The sequence below is a fragment of the Podarcis erhardii genome, assembly GCF_964252035.2.
Source record: "Podarcis erhardii genome assembly, chromosome: W".
Taxonomy (NCBI): Eukaryota; Metazoa; Chordata; class Lepidosauria; order Squamata; family Lacertidae; genus Podarcis; species Podarcis erhardii.
This window is the reverse complement of record NC_138506.1, coordinates 26,318,683-26,325,807: the sequence shown is the minus strand read 5'-3', so window position 1 is coordinate 26,325,807 and position 7,125 is coordinate 26,318,683. Positions and strand designations below refer to the sequence as shown.

The following is a 7,125-nucleotide window of genomic DNA, read 5'->3' as shown; positions in this document are numbered from 1 at the left end:
AGCTCCATCTTATTTCAGACATCATGATATATTGGTGTATTGCAGTGTTTAGCTAGTGATATATCACCGTGTTGAAAGCCAGCTATCGCCCAGCCCTAGTTGTGGCCTCAGAGGGCAAGACTTGTCCACCCAGCTGGAGCAAGGAAAGAATGCACACAGGCACACATTCTGTCAGGCTCTCAGGCCAGTCCCGCTTGTCATTGGACCTCCAGGAGAAGCAGTTTCTGGATATCGTACCCCAGGATGGTGATGACTCCACTGAGCGGCCAAGGAGATCTGGCTTTTGGTGGACCACCTCTTCAAGAATGCCTGCCACCAGGTGAGCTGAGGGGGACGGTACCATTGAAAGGATGGGTGTGGGCTGGAATCCAGTACCAGTTTTGGGGTGTGCAGGTTCCAAACGCCACAATGGATTTATATCTTAGCTACCGATTCGCTCTTACAAACTCCTGCTGTGAGAATAGTGGCACCTTGGTGGAGGAAGACACAAGATTTACCCACCCGGGAAGAATGGCAGATGAAGTTGATGGACTATATGGAATAGGCAGAAATGACTGGCAGAATCCGAGACCAGGGAGAAGAGTTGGTGGAAGAAGATTGGAAAAAAATTAACGATTATTTACAGAAATATTGTAAAACTAATGAGCTATAGAAAAATGGTGGAGTGAAGTTATATGGCTTTGGCAGAAATGTTATAAGGAACTAGGTGCAGTTAGATTGTTAATGTATTAAAGGGGGAAAAAAGGTTAGAATATGGAGTCTATTAACAGAGGAAGATGGAAAGGAATTGCTGAAACAGTTAATTGAAGTGGAATACAAAAAGGGAGGCGTGAGGAAGTCAATGAAACAAGTGAATGAAAGTTCAGATTGAAAATATTGGAAGTGTTTTTAATTGTTTTTGTTTTGTTTTGTTAATTCAATGTTTCATGTAGTGTTTTTGTCTTTGTTTTTTGTATTTTATTATATTGTCATGTTTAATTCTTTTTCTTTCTTTTTGTAATCTTTAAACTCTTAATAATTTATTTATTTTTTAATTTTTTTTAAAAAAAGAGAATAGTGGCACCTTGGTGGAGCGGCAGCGGGTGGGACATCCAGCATACGGTCTTCCTTAGAGCGGCTCAGAAGAACCCAAGTGTTCCCAACCATTGTCTGTCTCTCCCTAGCAAAGCGGCTCTCTGAGACTCGCCACTAGAAGAAGCGGGGAATGATTTCACTCTCCCATTGCCCCAAATCAGGAGAAGAGTAGTAGGAATGCTACTGTGGAAAGCAGGCGGGATACAATTCTCAGCCCTTGTGCCAGCTCTCTTGGTGATGGGCTTCTCTCCATTGTGCCATTCCTCGACCTCACATTATGCACCCCAAGGCTGGATTGTTCTTCATGCTATCCAGGATGTACCTCATCCCTTCCTAACGCATGGGTGATACTCTGCTTCAGGAGGACCTCTTCCAGACGCCGGGGACGCAGGACGAGCTGCAGGAGATAACTGAGTGCCTGGACACCAGCATTCCCGAGACGATCCGTATCCTCTTTGGGGGGCATTGTTGGGGAGCAGGGCTGCTTGGTGGTTTTCTTTTGCCCTTGGCTGGAGTGGACCTCACTTTTATATACCTGGTGGCTTAGGTTCCTAGGCCACCCCACCCTTAAGGCTCTGGGACACAGCACAATGAAATGCCCACAGTCAAGTCCAGTCATGCATCCAAACATCTTCACAGCTTTAACCCCCATTTGAAAACATCAGCCTGGCTAGATAGAGCAGAGGTGGGGAACCTTGACAGGCCCGCAAGCCCCACTTCTAGCATCATACGTGGTGTCAGGTGTGGAGACAGGTAAAGGCATGGCTGCAAAGGAGCTTCAAGGGCGCGTTCAATTGTTCTTTGGCAAGCAGGGTTTCTTGACCGCACTTTTGGAGTTGACCACCAGTATTTGTTGTTTGGATTGAAACCATGCCTGCAGAAGGACATTTCCTCGGCAGATCAGCTTTGCAGGCAGCTTCGTCAAGAGGGGAGGTGTGGGATAATTACAGTGGGATGGCTCAGCTGGTAGAGCGTGACACTCTTAATCTCAGGGCTGCGGGTTCAAGGTCCACCTTGAAAGGGGGAACTTGCAAGGTGGGCCCAGATGTATAAGGACCAAGCTTCTTGCTTTGGACCAGCCTGGGAAGGAGGCAGGCTGCAGGTAACAGGACAGAACACTTCCCTTGCCAGGCTGTCAATAGCTGGCAGTGACCACTCGGTGGCCGAAGCTCTGCTCATCTTCCTGGAGGCAGTGCCAGAACCAGTCCTTTGCTATGAACTGTATCAGCGCTGCCTTGAGTGCTCACATGACAGCCACCTCTGTCGCCAGGTCGGCCCCAGAGCCCCATCTCTTCCTGGCTGGTCTGTGGTGTGTACAGAAGCATAGAATCAGAAGGGATTTCCAAAGTCATCTAGTCGAAATGTTGCCGCAAGTAACAGGAAATCCACTAAAACATCCCTGAAAGCCAGTAAACCGGCACACTGGCAGGAGGGCTAGTCTGGTCTGGGAAGCCTTGTTAACTGCAGAGGTTGCTGATGTCTCCTTCGATAACCATCCCTCTCGGTTGTGGAGGGGGGTGGGGTGCGCACATGTTGCCTTTTTGCTTTCTGACCAGGACTTGTAACAATAGCCCACCTGTTTCAGTGAACCTCGCTTGAATTTCCAACCCAGGAAGCGGCCATATACTGGGCCATCTAGCTCAGTATTGTCGAAATTGACAAGCAGTGGCTCTCCAGGATTTCAGACAAGGGATGTTCCCTACCCTCCTGGGAGATGCTGGGGGTGGAGCCTGAGACTTTCTGCATGAAAAGCAGGTGGTTTACTGCAGAGCTATGGCCCTTCCCCCAAGATATCTCAGTTGGTAGAGCATAAGACTCTTCATCTCAGTGTCCTGAGTTCAAGCCCCACCTTAGGCATTGCAGGGGGTTCGATTAGTTAACCCTTGTGGTCCCTTCCGACTCTACAGTTGTATTATTCCCCAAAGTTCCCAGCAGAGTTCTAGTCCGGTTACCATTTTAAACATTCTTTTTTTTATGCCAGGTCTAAACCTGCAAACATAACAAGTACACCGTGCTAGTGATCCATGCCCCTCCTCTAGCAAAGCTCTGCACTGAAACTCCAAACCGCCCCTCCCTGTCTTGCAGGTGATCTGCCAGTTGCCGCGGTCGCACCAGAACGTGTTCCGCTTCGTGGTGGCTTTCCTGCGGGAGCTGCTGAAATACTCTGAGAGCAACAACGTCAGTGGCAACATGAAGAAGAAGAAGAAGAAGAAGAAGAAGAAGAAGAAGAAGAAGAAGAAGAAGAGGAGGAGTTTGGATTTGATATCCCGCCTTTCACTCCCTTTAAGGAGTCTCAAAGCGGCTAACATTCTCCTTTCCCTTCCTCCCCCACAACAAACACTCTGTGAGGTGAGTGGGGCTGAGAGACTTCAGAGAAGTGTGACTGGCCCAAGGTCACCCAGCAGCTGCATGTGGAGGAGCGGAGACGCGAACCCGGTTCCCCAGATTAGGAGACTACCGCTCTTAACCACTACACCACACTGCCTGTCCTGGCTGGGAGCTGGCCTTCCTCCTGCTCCCGCCTCCTCTCATGCAAATGTTTTCGCTTCCCTGCAGCCACCCTCTTCGCCAGCCTCCTGCTACGGCCTCTGCCCAACGTTCTGCCGAGTGCCATCGGCTTCCTCCTGGGCTTCCTGCTGGGGGCGGATGACTACGAAAGGTGCCAAGCGTGACTGGAGACGAAGTGGGGAGGGAAGAGGCCTGCCCTTCCCCTTGTGCCATCTTGCCATGTGCCAGCTCCCTTCCCTGTGCTTCGCCCTTTCCACCTTTTCCTCTTGACTCCTGACACGGTTGCACACTTGGCTTTCCACATGGTTCCAGGGCATTGGCAGCAGGTTCAGGGTGCTTGGGGAGGGACCCTGTTGGAGGACAGTCATTCCCCTGCCCATCCTACTACCACCACTGCTGCTCTCAGTCCCTGCGCAGTAGTCCACGCTCTCCCCTTCTGCTGCAGCTGAGCATGTGCTACTCTTGGTGGGTACCAGGCATAAGGATTCCTGGCCTGTCCTGGGATTGCAGGACCTCTTTCTCTGTCCCCCCAGCCTTGATGCTCATCAAGAAGGGGCAGGGCAGCCACTGTGGCCCACGTACGCCTTAGCCTGCTCTCTATAGTTCAGCTATCTGTCCCCATTCAAGTAGAGTTCTAGGGTGTTCATTCTTCATGAAACACTAAGCACTGCCTAAAGGGACCAGGGAGGAGGAGGGGGCACAGGCTGGGCAGCAGGAGGGGAGCTGAGGCAGTGGGTACAGCTGGGTTGGGTTGGGCTCCCCACCCGACCCCAAGTTCTGCAACTTTGTCTTTCTGCTTTTCTGTCCTGGGTTCCTGTACTTGGTGCACACACACTCTTAATTTATTGGGAAACGGTTGTTTCAAAATGAAAGATCCGTTGTGCAGAGATTGTTCTGGTGTTTGGAGGGGAGCTACACTTGCCTTTGCTGGTTTCTCCACTGCTCTGAAGCTCAGCCAGACTTTCCAAATGTAGCCGCCTTGGGCCCTCGCAGCACACATGAGGGAGAGGCTGTGGGGCATCAGGTCGTGCAGATACCATGGAATCTGACTTGGCTCTTCACAACAAGGCTTGCAGGTGCAGAAAGAGGGCTACCTTGCTTCCCCAAGGTGTTTCTCAATTGCTCTCCTTCCTCATACTGCTTGCAGCTTGCAAGTTTCAGCCCAGCAGCAGCTGGCTGCGAATTCTTGCATAGACTCTTGAGGGGAGGTCTGCCCTCCCCTCTCCCCATTAAGCTTTGTCTCCAGGGCTCAGTGGTAGGAGGGAGAGCAGAGGAAGAAAAAGAACTGGGCTTGGCTTGAGGGGGCTATGAGAGCATATGTGCACCTGGTGCCAAGGGATAAGGCTGCAGAACTGAGCAGAACACACTTAAGAGCAGGAGGAGCTGAGCCCTGCTCCCGCCGCCGCCACCACCAACAGCAACTCCTAGATGTCCACTTGCTCTTCTCAAGGGAGTCCCCAAAATGACCAAAGGAGACTGGAGCTCTGAGAGCAGCTATGGAGACTGCAGAGTCTGGATGGGAGCTCTTTTATTATTTATTTTCATTTGAAGTGGGATGGAGTGGAGGCTAGATGGGTCACTTTGAGGGGGGGGGAGCAGGCGGAGAGCAGTGGAACGGGATTGGGAACTTCCCCCTTCCCCACTGAAATAATCCAACTGGGCACCCTAGGAATTGGCAGGGCCAACCTGCGCATGAGGCGTTGCGAGGCCATTGGCTCGGGCGGGGGGGGGGGGCAGATCAAGGTCCATAGAGCACCATGCTTGCAGCCATGCCACTATTGTGACCACGGTCAGGCCCTTGTGAGGGTTTTGCCAACACAACCTGCTCCTCTCCAGCCTCCTTTCCTAAAGGAGAAGCAGAGGCAGGGCTCAGGGTGTTTCTGCCGCAAGCAAAAACATCCTCAGCTGGTCCTGGCAGTGGACATTAGAAATTGCTTTTGATATGGAAAAGAGTGGAATGAAGGAAAGTGGGGGGAGGGGAGTGTGTTAAAGGAAAAGGGAGGAGTTTTCCAAACTAAAATTGGGGTTAAAGACAGAGCTCTATTGAGTCACAAAAGGGGCTTCTGCCCGCCCAGTGGAATTTCCGGCTCCCCACATCCCAGCGTCTTAAAACACAAGAAGAGCTTGGGGTCTGTCCTTGATGTGAAAAGAGGATCCTTTCAATATTTACTTTGGTGAACTACAGCTCCCACAACAACAACAACTCTGAAGGTGACGCAGATGTTCAGAGCGGGGTGCTGATAATGCCAAGGTCATAAGTTTGATCCCTGTATAGGCCAACTGCATTATTCCTGCATTGTACGGGATGGAACTAGATCAGTGGTTCCTAACTGGCTGATTACTGAGGACCCCTTATTTTTCAAAAGCCAAGCCGCAGACCCCCTACTTTTGAAAAAATTGATAACTCTATGGTAGTTACCTCTGCAAAGCAATTTTTTGAACAAAATGTGGGGTAATAAGCAAAGGATTTTAGGTATACTAAAAACAACAAGACCGCCCATAAAATGTATGCTATTGCCATGCCAAAATGAGAGAAAATTAGTTGGAGGGAGGCAAGGAATGGGGCCACGGACCCCTGATTGGGAATAAGGGAACTAGATGGTCCTCGGTGTCCCTTCCAACTCCACAATTCTATGATCCTGTGTCTTAAACACAAATCTTGAGGACTAGTGTGTGTGTGGGGGGGTTCTGTTTGAACTTTCCCAGCCTTTGCTTTATTCTGATTTGCGCTTGCGTCCCTACTCCCCACGTGTAGAATTGCTATACCTTTGGATTTTCCTGGACATTCAAGCGTTTCCCGCATGGACACTTGTTTCCAACGGCCAAATCCCGGTGGATGGCAACCCTACCCACTTGTGCCAGATTGCCTGGCATACATTACAAGCATCTAGTCACATAGATTCTCCAGAATCCCGGGGCTAGCCGACCTGACGGGAAGAGTCCGCGACCAGAAGGAGGAGGAGTACCAGGAAGAATGGACAAAATTCAAAGATTATTTAGCTAAATATGTCAAGATAACCTAATTGGAAAAGCTTGCAAATATGAGATAGGCTTAGAATTTAAATATGTAAGGATAGGAATTAAGATGTTTCAAGCTAGATTAGAAAGAATGAAAGATGTGAAGTGATCAAGTTAATTTATTTTTTTTGAGAAGATTGATTTTGGAAAACTGTTAAAATGAAATACAATGAAATTCAACCAGGGGGATTTGAGGAAGTCACTTAACAATGTTATCAAGATTGGTTTAATTACAATTAGGATGTTTGTTTGTTTGTTTGTTTGTTTGTCTAATTTTTTTTTGGAAAATTAATTTAAAAAACTGAAAAGAAAAACACCATAGATTATCCAGAATCCCAAGCAGCGACATTGTGAAACTACTAGATCTAGGTTTCAAACGGAAGTGATTGAAGGGAAAGTGAAACTAATGAAGGCCGCATATAGCATACTATTAGAATGGGAGACGAAAGATGAAGAGGTAAAATCAGTTATGATTAAATGGGCAAAAGATGTAGGTCACAACATCATGATGGAGGATTGGGTTAA

At 49.0% G+C, this 7,125-nt stretch overlaps 1 long non-coding RNA gene across 1 annotated transcript; it reads left to right on the top strand.

Moving 5' to 3' along the window:
- Nucleotides 1-266: 266 nt before the first annotated feature.
- LOC309333297 lies at nt 267-3,257 on the top strand. The gene is made up of 4 exons (XR_014152455.1): nt 267-319; nt 1,436-1,520; nt 2,217-2,344; nt 3,160-3,257. It is a non-coding gene; the product is annotated as an uncharacterized lncRNA (long non-coding RNA).
- The last annotated feature ends 3,868 nt before the right edge of the window (nt 3,258-7,125 follow it).